This window comes from Ambystoma mexicanum, chromosome 1p (genome assembly GCF_040938575.1).
Source record: "Ambystoma mexicanum isolate Mex_15411 chromosome 1p, UKY_AmexF1_1, whole genome shotgun sequence".
Classification (NCBI taxonomy): domain Eukaryota; kingdom Metazoa; phylum Chordata; class Amphibia; order Caudata; family Ambystomatidae; genus Ambystoma; species Ambystoma mexicanum.
Genome location: NC_090921.1, coordinates 570,396,238 through 570,411,831, shown reverse-complemented (window position 1 = coordinate 570,411,831; position 15,594 = coordinate 570,396,238). Strand labels below are relative to the sequence as shown.

The 15,594-nt window shown below is 44.8% G+C and overlaps 1 protein-coding gene across 1 annotated transcript in view; it reads right to left on the bottom strand.

The window, feature by feature from the left end:
• Nucleotides 1-15,594, bottom strand: part of IZUMO4 (IZUMO family member 4) — a 1,032,821-nt gene that overhangs the window by 674,215 nt on the left and 343,012 nt on the right. The window lies entirely within an intron of this gene.

Here is a 15,594-nt window from a genome sequence, read left to right as displayed (position 1 = left end):
TATCAACTCCCACGTTCCATATCTTTAGGTTTGGAATCTCCTCCACCGATGGCTATATCTATCTTGGCTACCGTCAGTAATGCTGCCACAAAAACATTCTTATATTTATTTAGATCTTCTACATTCCAAATGTTCAGTAACTCTCATTTGGGACACTTCACTATTGCAATGGAAATAAACCTAATGATAGTCACACATATCTCCCAGTATATCTGTATTTTACTGCAGCTCCACAGCATGTGGAATAATGTCCCTTTTTGCACTTTGGATTGAGGTCATGAAGGATCTGGGGCACGGCCCCTGTTCCCTAGAGTAAAATATCCTATGCAATATTTTAAACTGAACCAGCCTAAATGTACTCATTAGCAGATCGTACATTTCATTAAAGGAGAGGATGTGAAACTCACAATTTTTTTAAATTTATTTTTATGTTTTTAGTTAAAGTGCAATAGGCACAAAAATTTACTTTTAGCACATTTAAACACAACAATACATACAAAAGATAAAACAAGATAAAATTCATCAATCACTATACATACTCTGAATACACCATTAGATAAAAAACAAACATCACTAAAGATCATAAACATTGAAAAAAGAGAAGAAAGGAGAAAAAAAGAAGAAAATTCAGATAAGCCCTAATAACTCAGTCTGTTATTAGCTCTAATTCCCTTAGAACTCTTCCCACCTCAATAGAAAGAACCATCTCATTACCCAAAGATAATCTCACCCAAAAATCATCGGTATTAAGTCTAGACTCATCATGAACAAATCTTCTGAAGTATCTAACCCCCATGCTCCAAGTCCCAAGACAATTAGATAATAGGTGTCTAATGGGCACCTATCGCAGATTGGTAGAGTCCCCCCTTCTTTATCTCTAGTAGCTAGTATTTCTAGAGTAGGAAGTAGATTCAAATGAAATCTCAAAAAAGAAGATCTGAACTTTGGGTTTGGAGACTTTTTTAAATAGGCTGGTACAAATGACAGTCTTTTATCCAGCTCTGTTAGAGAAGCTGATCTTTTAGCTTTTCTCATATTATCAATCGTGCCTATCCAATCACCCAACTTCAGCTTTTCTTTCACCTTTAGTGGGTTCTGAAGAAGTAACTCGACACCACAATCAAATCCAGACAGTATTTCCAAGCATTGTTGCCATAATCTATGCAGAAAACCATTGTTCCCCAATTGCAGCTCTAAAACTGTTTCCTCAAAGAGGGAATTCTTTGGAGGATCTAAGATTAATCTGTATAGAGCCAAACACTTACATTCCAGCCATCATCTAAGTGATGGAAGGCCACGTTCATATCTTAGACAGACAATAGGTACACAGTCTGGCAAACCCAAAGTTCGTTTCCATATCCTAGCTTCTATTATATCCCAGTCTATCTCCATAGCTACAGAGTTGCAGTCCAAACCATATAAGATTACAGGAACTACCTTACCTATGTGAAATCTTAGGAGGGGAAGGATAGAAAATGTAGCAAACTTGGAATTGATTTTTTTCATCTGTGCATCTAATTTCACTAACTTTAGATCAATCGATAGCAACAAGCTATTCTTTGTTGGAAAATATCTTAATGTGGCTCCCCAATAAGTTAATTCTGAGGCAACCTCTATTGATAACTGATCTAAGTTCCAAGCATAGTTCTTCACTATCTTATTTGGTCTCTTAAATAATAGGATCTTGGATTTTTTGGGGTTAATGTTTAAGTTGTTGATCTTAGCGTAATATTCTAATGCGGACAGCAAACGTTGCAGCCCAACTTGCGAGTAGTCCAAGACTACTACATCATCCGCCTAGGCTAACCAATTTACTTTTGCACTGCCAATAGATGGAGATATGAAATCTATATCCTGCAACCAATTGGCTCAATCCGCCATAAAAAGAATGAAAAGCAAAGGGGCTAATAAACATCCTTGTCGAACCCCTCTAGCTATCCTGATTGAGTATGAAAGCAAGCCAGATCTACCTAGTGCGACCCACATATAATTGTTGGAATGCAACTATCTCAGAATGGAAAGTAAACTAGGGGGGATTCCCCAGGCATCACATGTTTTCCACAGTAGGTTCCTATCAACCGTATTAAACGCCTGGGATAATTCAATCCAGGCTCCAAAAAGGACAGGGCCTCCCTTGTTGAACGACTTTGCAGCAACACAGCTCAAAACAAGCCCATTCAATGAGGTAGATAGGCCCTTTCTAAAGCCTGATTGCTGCTTTGGAATAATTCCTTTGATTTTTGCCCAGGCTTCTAATTCCCCTAAAATGATGCCCGAAAAGATTTTACTAATATCAGCAACAGGGAAATTGGGCATTAGTTTGAAGCCAATTGTAGATAGGTATAACTATGGATTGTTTCCAGGAATCTGGCATTCTCTTCTGAGTAATGATGTTATCAAAAAGTTGTTTTAGAACCTTCGCCCAGGACAATGGATCCAATTTGAGAATTCAATTGCTCAAACCATTTGGGCCAGACGCTCTTGATGCTGCGGATTTCTTAACTACCAGTTCAAGGTCCAAGACACTGAATTCCAGAGACCAGCGGGGCATTATATCCACAACCGAGCATAATGAAACCTCAGAGTCATAGACCTTGAAGAAGTGGTCAACCCAGACCCGCTCCTGGATAACAGAATCCTGTTTCTGGTGGTGAGTTACCTCATTCATTCCCACCATTGACCAAATATTTCGAGAATTCCTAAGAGATAGAGCATAAAGCATTTTTGCACCCTCATGTTGAAGCATTAAATGCCTATGGGCACAAAGCCAGTTCCTATAGCTGTTTTTTAGGTTTATGACCCCTTCCTCATAGGCTTTAGCACTTAAGTGTGATCTCTTTAACTTAGATTAACTTAGATCTCTGCTGCCTTAATTCAATCTTTTGGGCTATAATTTGTTCGTTAAAAGAGTGTTTATGAATCTTATGATATTTCTGTGAGAAGTGCACCAAGGGGGCCAAATCAGACAAAAAGTGCAAGAAGACTGTGGAGTGCAGCACTCAGACAGTTGCTGAACAGAAAGATAATTCACACTATTTCTCAATTCCTCATTTAGCAATTTTCCCCCATTGGCGAACTTTCTAATAGCATTACCTGCAGTGTTAATAGAGAGCTCTTGACCATAGCACAGAGCCACTAGATCGCAATCATAGGTCATAGCCACCTTCAACATTGCGTGATCATCACTATTTCCGTCCTCCAGAAGCAGACTGCAACAACCCTCAAAAATATTTCTTGAGGCAAAGAGGTAGTCAATCGTAGAGAAAGAGGTACCTCTATGCCAAGAGGGGGCATTCGGGATGTCCCCCCGGATGTTCCCATTCAACATGTGGAGACTCCACTCCCTCATGAAGTCTACCCACATTTTATCATTGCTGGACTTTTGTTTAAGATTTCCCGACATTGGGTTCACCTTAGAAATACATTGAGAGTTGAAATCCCCGGCAATAAGAATATCTACTGCCTGAAACCACAGGGAGCAATCAACCAAACCATCCGAGAGGGCATGCAAGAAATCACATAAGGAAAGAGCACCTGGGTTCCAGTACAAATTTACTACTATCCAACTCGGGCACTCTACAGCACCTCTTCTTCACAATATCACCATAAGAATGCCCTGACTTCTGCTTAAAATAATAGAGGAGGTTTTAAGCACTTCACAATTACCTGATACAATGTTCATACAGGTTGCCACAATACTCTTCCTGCGAGTAAATTTGCCTCTGGGGGTGAGCACTCCGATAGCTATATCTCCCTCCCCTAGTTGCTCACTCATAAGTCTGATGTAAGCAAAGTACACCTTTTCTCTTACTTTCACTATCCCCGGGGCCACCCATGAGTGAAGTATCCCTAGTTTCCTAGTTTATTTACTGCAGGCAAATCCCAGTTCTGTCACCTTGTGTCTTGCTTGTATCACTCGGTTGGTAGCGTGCAGTATCTCAGATCTTTGACATAGGCTATATAGGACCTGGCAAGGTGGTGACCCCTCCCCCATCAAGGTCATTTCTAACCTAAGATAAGCTTTGGAATTCCTGTCAAACACCCATTCATTAGCGGTTGCTAATAGGGAAAATCAATAGTATCTGCAGACATTTGGCACAACTATTCCTACCTCCCATATCAGTCTGTATAATGTTCTCAATGCCACCCTTGGGTTCCTTCCACCCATGTGACATTTCTCATTAGTGCATTGACATATGTAAAAGTTGATGGTGGCTCACTCACTGGACCGTTTTGTAGGATACATAGTAGTCTAGGAAGAGGGAACATCTGAAACAATTTGCCACACTCCAATAATGAGACTTAAAACCGTTCGCAAGTGTTTCTCAAGAAAGCCATCCTCTGTCACACATACTTGAGTTCCAAATATATTTAAATGACTCTCTTCCCGTTAAAGGGGGCACAGATCAGGTATTGCACCGTCACTATCTTTTACCAGTATAATAATTGATTTAGCCCAGATGATTTTTAGCCCAATTTGCCCCCCAAACCTTCCAATAATGCACATTACTCATGGACCCAAAGTTTTTGGTTCGCAAGAATTAATAGTAAATCACCTGTATACAGCGATATGCAGTCCTCCTAACCTCCCTGCCAGTGAAATCTCCTAAAGATTTTGGGCCTCATTATGAGTTTGGTGGTATCTGGACAGTAAATCCACCCAGATACCCCCAAACTGTCTTACCGTTACTTCCACTTGGTCCAGCAGTATTACTGCCTGATTACAAGTGGCGATGGTGGTGTAAATCCCCATTAATTTGAGAACCATAGGACTCAATTGGTAATTTTTAGCAGAATTTGGCAGAAAGCTGGCAGATGTACCTCCAGCTCATGGCTAGAGCTGAACCCTCCAACTTTTCGCCAAACCTGTAGTTGGGCGATGGAATAATGCAGCAGTATACAGCAATACTTTAACCAGCACCACCCAACTTGTAATGATGCCCATAGTCCTTTCTAATCCATGAAGCCACTGCCTCCATTACCACCGTAAATAGGATCAGAGACAAAGGACAACCCTGCCTGGTTCCTCGCAAGGAAAAGCATCATGAGGTATTTGAATATAAAAGAACTTCAGTAAGAGGGTTCTTATACATAGTTGTACACAGGCAGTATACTTGTTCACGAATCCCATTTTCTTCATAACTGGCCAGACAGTCCCATTTTACAGTATCAAATTCTTTGTCTGACTCCACTGACATTATCACCAAAGAAGTCTGGCCACAAGGTCTGTGTCCTATGTTTGATAAAGCATTGTGTAGGCTTCTCAGATTAATCCGGGTAACCCTTCCAGGGAGGAATCCAGACTGGTCAGTGTTAATTAGTCCTGTAGCTGTCTTAATAAATCTATTCACCCACATTTAATCTAAGGTTTCAGTTTCTCTGAATAATGTAAAAAAGTGTATAGGAGGAACAGAGTTGGGGGTTTTTCTGCTTGCATATTACTACTATTTCTGAGTTTCTCAGATCCATAGGCAACTCTCCCACCTCCACACTTGCAGCAAACATGTTAAGAAGTCTCTTCCCACCCAATCTTTTCCATATTTCCGTTCAGTACCCATTGATGCCCAAAGGCTATGGCCTACTGTATTTCCTCTAGTGTGATGTATTTTTCTAGTTCTAACATTTGTTTATGTGTCAAGTGAGCAAGTGGGATCAAGATTGGCTATAGTTCCTGTTTTAGACACTCCAGATAATTGCTGGTAGAAATGTGTGAACTCTTCAGCAATTCGCTCCCAACTCCTGCAGTACTCCTTCACGAGGTGCCAGATTTCTCTTAATCATCTTGCCATTTCATCCCTCTTCTCTAACCAAACAATCAGTTTCCCTACTTTATTACCCATTTCATTTATATATATAATTCTTAGATTCTCAGTACCATCAATTAGCAATGTCTATTACAATTAATTTGTATTTCTCTTTTAGCCTTTCTAGCGTTCTGTGTGTCTTATGAGAGCCATCTGATATGCATTATTTCTCTTCTAGTATCAGTTCCTCAATCTCCCCCTGCTCCTTTTTCATTTTCTTGGTTTTTGTCACCACTGCCAACATCATCTTCCTCTCAGGATAGATTTATAAACCTCCCACTACGCCATGACACTAATTATTGAGTCCACATTCAGGCAAAATAATTCTTCTGTTTCAGTTTCTAACATTTTCATAACTTCAGGGTCTCCAAGGTAGTATGCATTGAGATGCCAACTTAATATCCCCCTGTTCCCTTTCACAAGAAAAGTACATGGAATAGGACAGTTGTCAGAGATTCCACAAGGCAGTTAATGTATATCTTTCTGTTAGGCAGAAACCTGTGCAGTTCCCTCTGGGACCACTGCAAAAGATTTAAGTCTACAGGTGTTGGCTGTAAACCGACTTGGTAGCAGTCTGCACCGCATAGATTCACTGTGGTAGCTGTGGCTGAGCAGCCAGACTTCCCTCAAGAAGAGTTAGGCAGTATACAGAGAATACAGAGTAGGTACAGAGACACAGTAACACAAGCAAACACTAACCAGAGCTAGGTGTAAAAGTATAAACGTATTTATTAAAGGTACACTCATAAATTACACTAGCACACTAGAAAAGATAAGAAAGTCAAACACAGTTACTATTACTCATATGTACATCCCTAATCATTTGTTGGACAATTCTAAGTTAACCCCACTTATTTCCAAACAGAGGTGAGCGCTTAACGTTAGATGACACCCCAACAAGTATTACCAAAAGGGAGGGAAAAGGCAGAAATAAAGAGACAAGTAAGGTAAAACACTTTTCACATAAGGTTAGCAAAGGCAGTCGATGGTGGAACAAGGAGAATTAGTCGGGGCCCGCTTTAGAGGGAGCCAGGTGAAAAATGTGCCCAAGATCACACAATGTCATCAGTCTTTGCAGGTGAGAGAAAAAGGTTTTACTACGGTTCTGAAAAATTTAGTTAGGGTGTCCCAGACCTACCCAGGTTCGAGAGCCGAGGGCTAAATCTACCCCGTACAATCAGTGGCAAGGGAGGCCGGGCGGAACACAGTACCTTAAACAGTGGAAAGGATCCTCCAGCGGTGGTAGTTGTTCCTGGTAGTGGGTCGCGGCATCGTCCCGGGGAAGAGGTGCTCCCGACGTGGAGGAAAGCTGCAGATCGTTGCACTACCAGGGAAGAGACCAGCCGTGGAGTTTTCCGGTCACAAAGGATTTGTACCCCTCTTTCGCGGTTGAGGTAAAAAGTGGTATTCCGGTTGCCAGGGTGCTTGGCACAGGCAAGGCGGCCACGAGATGGTTCGGGACGGCGAAAAGAAGGCAGCAACTGGTTGTCCCCACCAGTTAAGGGAAGAAGACTCTCCGGCGGGAGATCTCCTCTGTCGTCGGAAAAAGTGGTGAGACGGTTCTGCAGGGCTTCACCGGTGGTATCGTCTTGGCAGGTCGCTCGGCTTCTCCCTCTTCGGCTTCTTAGGTCCTGTGGCGACTTCTGAAGTTCCAGTCCCCAAAGCCCTGCTTTTATGCAGCAAACCCCCATTCACCCAGCCTAGCTGTCACTCAAACATGCTAAGTGGTGAGCCGGCCGGCTCACCACTTGGGCCAATCAGGACGGAGTGCGACTTGAGTTACCAAGGTAACTCAGTCCAGGGTGCCTAAATCCCCCTCCACCCCTCCTAAGTACCCCAGACAGAGTGGCACCACTTTGGAGGGCTTCTGTGGAGAAGCCCGCCAAAAGTGGAACAAAGGGCTCCACTTTGGGTCAGAGTTACAGAGGTGAACACCAATGCCATTTTAGAATCAAGTTTTGGCAAAAAATACCAACCGGAGTTATAATAATAAAGAAATAACCCGGCGGTATGTTCAAGGCTACCGTAAATAAATAAATAAAGGTATTAGCCTAAAACAATGGGAAATCCCATAGGAAAATATTCGCGGTTGAATATAACAAGTAGTTTCCACTGCCACCAGCCAAAACTCGATGAGGGGGGACGGAGACGTGCCCCCTCGACTAACAGACCCCGGGGCAATGGAATTGCCCCGGCCAGTACGTCCACAATATGATGGTTTGTACTGGTTCTGTTCAGGATTTGAGACTAGTAAAGTCAATGGTGACTTTACAGACACTGGGAGACAGTAGTCAGTCCCAGGGTATGGAGTCTATGTTGGGGGGTCCCTAGGACACCCCTGGGTTACGGCACTGAGGGTGCTGTGTAAGCCATCTCACAAAAACACATGAGGCCCTATGGAGTAAAAGACCCCATAGCCCATTCAACACAAGGCAAACCAAGGAAACACACTCCAAACATGTCCAAGAGTGAAGGTAAAAGAGTCTCACTCTTGGCAGGAGAAAAAAATAAACCCAGAAAATCCAGCAAAGCTGCTGGGGGACTCAATAGGTTAGGAAATTCAGCCTAAACAGAGAATTCTCCCTAACACTCGCCCCCCCCCAGACTAAGGGACAGGAGGATTTAATCCACTCCTGGATGAACCTCATACCTCTAGTCGATGACATACATCCTAGAGAGTCCATCAGCATTTTGATGGTGACACCCTGACCTGTGCTCAATGGTGAAATCAAACCCTTGGAGGCAGATTGACCATCTCAATGGTTTTGGATTTTCCCCTTTCATTTGCATTAACCATCTCAAGGGTTGGTGGTCAGTCTGAATGACAAAAGTAGAACCATACAAGTATGGCCTAAACTTCAGTGCCCACACAATAGCAAAGCATTCTCTTTCGATTGTTGCCCACCTTGTTTCAGGATCCTTCAGTTTTCTACTGATGAAGCAAATGGGGTGTTCCCTACCCTTCTCATCCAGTTGGCTAAGAACTGCACCTATACCTACATTGGAAGCATCAGTTTGTACAATGAAAGTTTGGTGGTAGTCAGGAGCTCTGAGTACTGGAGCTTGGCAGAGAGCTTTCTTCAGGTTTTCAAAGGCCTGATTGCATTCCTCAGTCCATTTGACCTTCTTAGGGAATTTTGGAGAGGAGATCACATTCAGAGGAGAAGCTATGGTCCCATAGTTCTCAATGAAATTCCTGTAGTACCCAGTGAGGCCTAAGAAGGCTCTCACCTGGGTCTGAGTAGTAGGTGTTGTCCAATTTTGCACAGCTTCAATCTTGCCGAGCAAAGGCCTTATTTCTCCACCTCCTACCACATGTCCAAGGTAGACCACTTTACTCTGAACAATTTGGCACTTGCTTGCCTTTATGGTCAGATTGGCCTGCTCAAGAGCCTGCAAAACATGTCCTAAGTGGGTCACATGTTCTGCCCAGGAGTGGCTGAAGACTGCAATGTCATCCAAGTATGCCATGCAGAAGTCCTCCATCCCCGCCAGAACTTGGTTCACCATCCTTTGGAATGTTGCAGGTGCATTTTTCAGTCCAAAAGGCATAACCTTGAATTGGTATAGGCCAACTGGGGTAGAAAATGCAGTTTTCTCCTTGGCATGGTCTGTCAGGGCTATTTGCCAATAGCCCGACGTAAGGTCCAGTGTGCTGAGGTACTTGGCTGCACCAAGTTTATCCACCAACTCATCTGTCCTTGGCAAAGGGTGGGCATCAGTCTTGGTGACTGCATTAAGAGCTCTATAGTCCACACAGAATCTCAGCTCTTTGGATCCTGCCTTTGGTACTAACACCACTGGGCTAGAACATGGACTAGTAGAGGGCTCTATTACCCCGAGATCAAGCATCTTCTTGACCTCTCCTTTGATGTGGGTTCTGACATGTTCTGACATTCTGTATCCCCTGCTTTTGACTGGCAGGCAGTCACCAGTGAGTATCTCATGCTGTCCCCAAGGGGTCAAGCCTGGTGAAAGTGAGAACAGGGAGGCAAACTGATTTAACATCGCTTTGCACTCCTCCTGTTGCTCAGGGGTCAGATCTGAAGAGAGATTAACTCCTTCAACCTTTTCGTCCAAAGGTAAGCCTCTCAGGAGGTCAGGTAGAGCGTCACTCTCCTCCTCCTCTTCCGATGAAGCTAGAAGCAATGCTCCTACTTCTGGTCTAGAGACATAGGCTTTGAGGCGGTTGGTGTGGAAGACTCTGGGAGCTTCCCTGGGTTTGCCCAGATCCACCAGATAGTTGACCTCCCCAAGTTTTCCCACAACCTTGAAGGGTCCCATCCATTTGTCTTGCAAGGCCCTCTGCCTTGTTGGAAGCATAACTAGAACTAGCTGGTCTTGAGTAAACTCAACCATGTTAGCCTTCTGATCATGCCAATGTTTGATCAGAGCTTGGCCAGCTTTCAAGTTATCACTTGCTTCTGCCATCATGTGTGACATTCTCCTTCGGAGACCTATCACATAGTCAGTCACTCTGACTGGCTTGGGGGAAGGAGCACTCTCCAACCCCTCCTTAATCAGGGCCAAGGGGCCTCTGACGGGATGGCCATAGAGAAGTTCAAAGGGAGAATAACCTACTCCCTCCTGAGGGACTTCCCTATAAGCAAATAGAAGGCATGGCAGTAGAAGGTCCCACTTCTTTTTAAGGGGTTCTTCTAAGGCACCTATCATGCTCTTCATGGTTCTGTTAAATCTTTCTACCAACCCGTTGGTCTGAGGGTGGTAGGCGGTTGAGAACTTGTAGGTAACTCCGCAGGTTTTCCACATGGCTTTCATGTAGTTGGACATAAAATTTGTCCTCCTGTCAGAGATCACCTCCTTAGGAAACCCAACCCTGGTAAAGATACCAAGGAGGGCCTTAGCCACAGCCTGAGCCGTAACAGTCCTCATAGGAATTGCCTCAGGGTACCTAGTAGCATGGTCTACTACAACAAGGATAAACCTGTTGCCTGAGGAGGTTGGGGGATCAAGGGGACCAACAATGTCAATCCCTACCCTCTCAAATGGGACTCCCACAACTGGGAGAGGCACTAAAGGTGCCACATTCTTGGAACCAACCTTACCAGAAGTCTGGCAGGTATGGCAGCTCCTGCAATACCTATCTACTTCAGCCCCCATTTTTGGCCAATAGAAGTAGAGAGAGAGCCTTTCCTTGGTCTTCTTGAAACTCAAGTGACCAGCCAAAGGAATCTCGTGGGCTAGTTGCAAGAACTGTTGTCTGTTCTCTTGGGGCACTACCAGGCGTTGGTATGCTCCAGGTTCAGATTCGGTTGGTTCACTGTAGAGGAGGCGATCTTCCCAGTGTAACCTATACTTCCCAGGCTCTTGCCCATCAGCCTGAGAAGCTGCCTGTTGGCGAAGGCCCTCCAGAGTTGGACATTCTCTTTGTCCCTTACGAAAAGCTGTCCTGCTGGGTCCACCTTCTGCCAGTAAAGACTGCAGCTCAGGATGGTCAGCCGGGTCCAGGTCTCCAATAAATTCTGGGCCTCCTACTAGCTCTTCTTCAGAGTCTAGTTCAACCACACAGGGTTGTACCTCCCTCTCAGCCTCAGCTGGAGGTGGAGTTACAGGTGTAACTTTGGACAACCTCGGGGAAGTCCTTGTTGGAAGCACTGGAGTGCTTGCTGTAGGTTTTTTTCTAGGAGTCTTGGGTTGCCCCTTTGCTCCTGATCTGGTAGTTACTGCAGTAAGTTGCTCCAGTGGGAGAGGAGTGATTTCTGTCATCACCTCCTGAGATAAACCTCGCAGGGTTTTCTCTCTTACAGACTTGGTGAGCTCCCGTAACCTTTTACTAGGAGGTCTGGGGGTATGTGACACAACTCCAAGAGCTTTCAGGTCATTTCCCAGCAGAACTCTTCCTGGCACTTCACATTGTATACTGACAGGTATCTTCACAGCCATATCATTACACTGGATGAGGACTGGTAACTGGGGACACATCTGCACAGGCCCTCCAGCTAACTTGGTGAGGCATTTGGGTGACTTAGCAACATCCTCTGCCTTGAAAAATGATTCATCCACCACAGTTATGCTGGCCCCAGTGTCCCTGATGGCAGGGGTCTCCTGACCATTCACGTGGACACTGTCCTTATAATACTCTTTAGTATTATCTGGGATAGAATTATACACATCTAAATGTTGTTGTTCCCACAACCCCAGAGAGACTAAAGAAACACTGGCTGAAACTCCAGTGGGTTCATCAGCCAGTAGTAGAAAGTTTCCACTTGCCATAGTGACTTCCTCCTCTGGAGCGAAGGCTAAGGAGACAAGTTGGACCCCTGAAGGTTTACCCTTACATCTGGGATCTCCTTTCGCATGGTCAGTAGCCTTACAAACATAACAGGCCCCAAAGGTCCTTTGGAATGGAGGCTTGTGCTGACCTCCTTCTGGTTTAGCACCAGAAGGTATACTACTCTGCTGTGGTTTCCCAGGTGGCTTACCCTTATGGTTTTGTTTGGGGCCCTCTTTGGAATTAGGATTATTAGAATTCTCTTTGGAGTCTTTCTTAGGCTGTCTTCCCTCATCCTTCTTCTGAGTTACCCCAGAATCCTTGTGAGTAGCCCTGTTGGCAACCCACAAGTCAGCAGCCCTAGCTAGTTTCCTAGGATCTAATTCCTGTGAATCAGCCAAGTGTTGTCTGAGCTCAGGAGAGCAGGCATCATAAATTGACTCCATCATTACAAGATTTCTCATTCCTTCATAAGTGTTCACCTTGTAACCCTTAATCCATCCCTCTAAGTTTTTCAACCCTTCACACACCCAGGTAGCCCAAGGGGTACCATCATGCTTTTCGAGGCTCCTAAACCTCTTAAGATACTGGGAAGGGGTCTTCCCAAACCTAGCTATCAAAGCTAGTTTCACACATTCATACTCTTTCCTATCCTCCTCCCCCAACTCCATTACCACATCAGTTGCAACAGGGGGAAGCCTAGAGAACAACCAGGTGAGTAACTCATTACCTGTGATGTTCTGGAGCCCATGATTATACTCAAACATAGACAACCAATCCAACACATCCAACTTAGGCTCATACATACCAATCAATTCCTTAGGCATCCGGGGTCTTTTAGGACTGGAACTTCTAGAGGAGCCAGAGAGAGAAGCATTCTCAACAGACAATTTCTTCATTTCTAGCTCATACTTGAGCTCCATTTCCCTTAGCCTTAGTTCTTTGTCAGTTTGAGCATTAAGTTTCTTGTACTCTAATTCAAGTTTCATTCTCTCTAGTTCAAAGTATTGAGGGCTAAATGTGGGACCTGGCAAAGGTCCAGTAGGTACAGCTGGTAGAGCAGACAGAGGCCTAGAGGGACTATCTACAACAGTTTCAACCTCCTCTTCTGGTTCTGACCCAAGATCATCAATACTTTGTGCCATATCAAGATCATTGCTGCTTTCTACAATTGCTGGAGTGATAGGTTCCTCTGAACCATCCTCCAGACTTTGGTTTTCTAACAACCTTTCTATTAGCTCTATTTTCTTTCCTTTAGTCAGGAGATTCTTATGCTTACAAAGAAGTCTTAGACAATCAGCAGTTTTTGTAGCAAGGGACTCTTGACTATAACTTTCCATAGTAGACAGGTTAAAAATGACTTTTTCTTTCTTGTGCTTAAGCTTTGTGGTTAGTTGCACTAAGGTATCTCAAAAGTACTCTAAAGTGTATACTCAATACAGATCCCACCGCTGCCACCAGTGTTAGGCAGAAACCTGTGCAGTTCCCTCTGGGGCCACTGCAAAAGATTTAAGTCTACAGGTGTTGGCAGTAAACCCACTTGGTAGCAGTCTGCACCGCACAGATTCACTGTGGTAGCTGTGGCTGAGCAGCCAGACTTCCCTCAAGAAGAGTTAGGCAGTATACAGAGAATACAGAGTAGGTACAGAGACACAGTAGCACAAGCAAACACTAACCAGAGCTAGGTGTAAAAGTATAAACTTATTTATTAAAGGTACACTCATAAATTACACTAGCACACTAGAAAAGATAAGAAAGTCAAACACAGTTACTATTACTCATATGTACATCCCTAATCATTTGTTGGACAATTCTAAGTTAACCCCACTTATTTCCAAACAGAGGTGAGCGCTTAACGTTAGATGACACCCCAACAAGTATTACCAAAAGGGAGGGAAAAGGCAGAAATAAAGAGAGCAGTAAGGTAAAACACTTTTCACATAAGGTTAGCAAAGGCAGTCGATGGTGGAACAAGGAGAATTAGTCGGGGCCCGCTTTAGAGGGAGCCAGGCGAAAAATGTGCCCAAGATCACACAATGTCATCAGTCTTTGCAGGTGAGAGAAAAAGGTTTTACTACGGTTCTGAAAAGTTTAGTTAGGGTGTCCCAGACCTACCCAGGTTCGAGAGCCGAGGGCTAAATCTACCCCGTACAATCGGTGGCAAGGGAGGCCGGGCGGAACACAGTACCTTAAACAGTGGAAAGGATCCTCCAGCGGTGGTAGTTGTTCCTGGTAGTGGGTCGCGGCGTCGTCCCGGGGAAGAGGTGCTCCCGATGTGGAGGAAAGCTGCAGATCGTTGCACTACCAGGGAAGAGACCAGCCGTGGAGTTTTCCGGTCACAAAGGATTTGTACCTCTCTTTCGCGGTTGAGGTAAAAAGTGGTATCCCGGTTGCCAGGGTGCTTGGCACAGGCAAGGCGGCCAAGAGATGCTTCGGGACGGCGAAAAGAAGGCAGCAACTGGTTGTCCCCTCCAGTTAAGGGAAGAAGACTCTCCGGCGGGAGATCTCCTCTGTCGTCGGAAAAAGTGGTGAGACGGTTCTGCAGGGCTTCACCGGTGGTGTCGTCTTGGCAGGTCGCTCGGCTTCTCCCTCTTCGGCTTCTTAGGTCCTGTGGCGACTTCTGAAGTTCCAGTCCCCAAAGCCCTGCTTTTATGCAGCAAACCCCCATTCACCCAGCCTAGCTGTCACTCAAACATGCTAAGTGGTGAGCCAGCCGGCTCACCACTTGGGCCAATCAGGACGGAGTGCGACTTGAGTTACCAAGGTAACTCAGTCCAGGGTGCCTAAATCCCCCTCCACCCCTCCTAAGTACCCCAGACAGAGTGGCACCACTTTGGAGGGCTTCTGTGGAGAAGCCCGCCAAAAGTGGAACAAAGGGCTCCACTTTGGGTCAGAGTTACAGAGGTGAACACCAACGCCATTTTAGAATCAAGTTTTGGCAAAAAATACCAACCGGAGTTATAATAATAAAGAAATAACCCGGCGGTATGTTCAAGGCTACTGTAAATAAATAAATAAAGGTATTAGCCTAAAACAATGGGAAATCCCATAGGAAAATATTCGCGGTTGAATATAACAAGTAGTTTCCACTGCCACCAGCCAAAACTCGATGAGGGGGGACGGAGACGTGCCCCCTCGACTAACAGACCCCGGGGCAATGGAATTGCCCCGGCCAGTACGTCCACAATATGATGGTTTGTACTGGTTCTGTTCAGGATTTGAGACTAGTAAAGTCAATGGTGACTTTACAGACCCTGGGAGACAGTAGTCAGTCCCAGGGTATGGAGTCTATGTTGGGGGGTCCCTAGGACACCCCTGGGTTACGGCACTGAGGGTGCTGTGTAACCCATCTCACAAAAACACATGAGGCCCTATGGAGTAAAAGACCCCATAGCCCATTCAACACAAGGCAAACCAAGGAAACACACTCTAAACATGTCCTAGAGTGAAAGTAAAAGAGTCTCACTCTTGGCAGGAGAAAAAAATAAACCCAGAAAATCCAGCAAAGCTGCTGGGGGACTCAATAGGTTAGGAAATTCAGCCTAAACAGAGAATTCT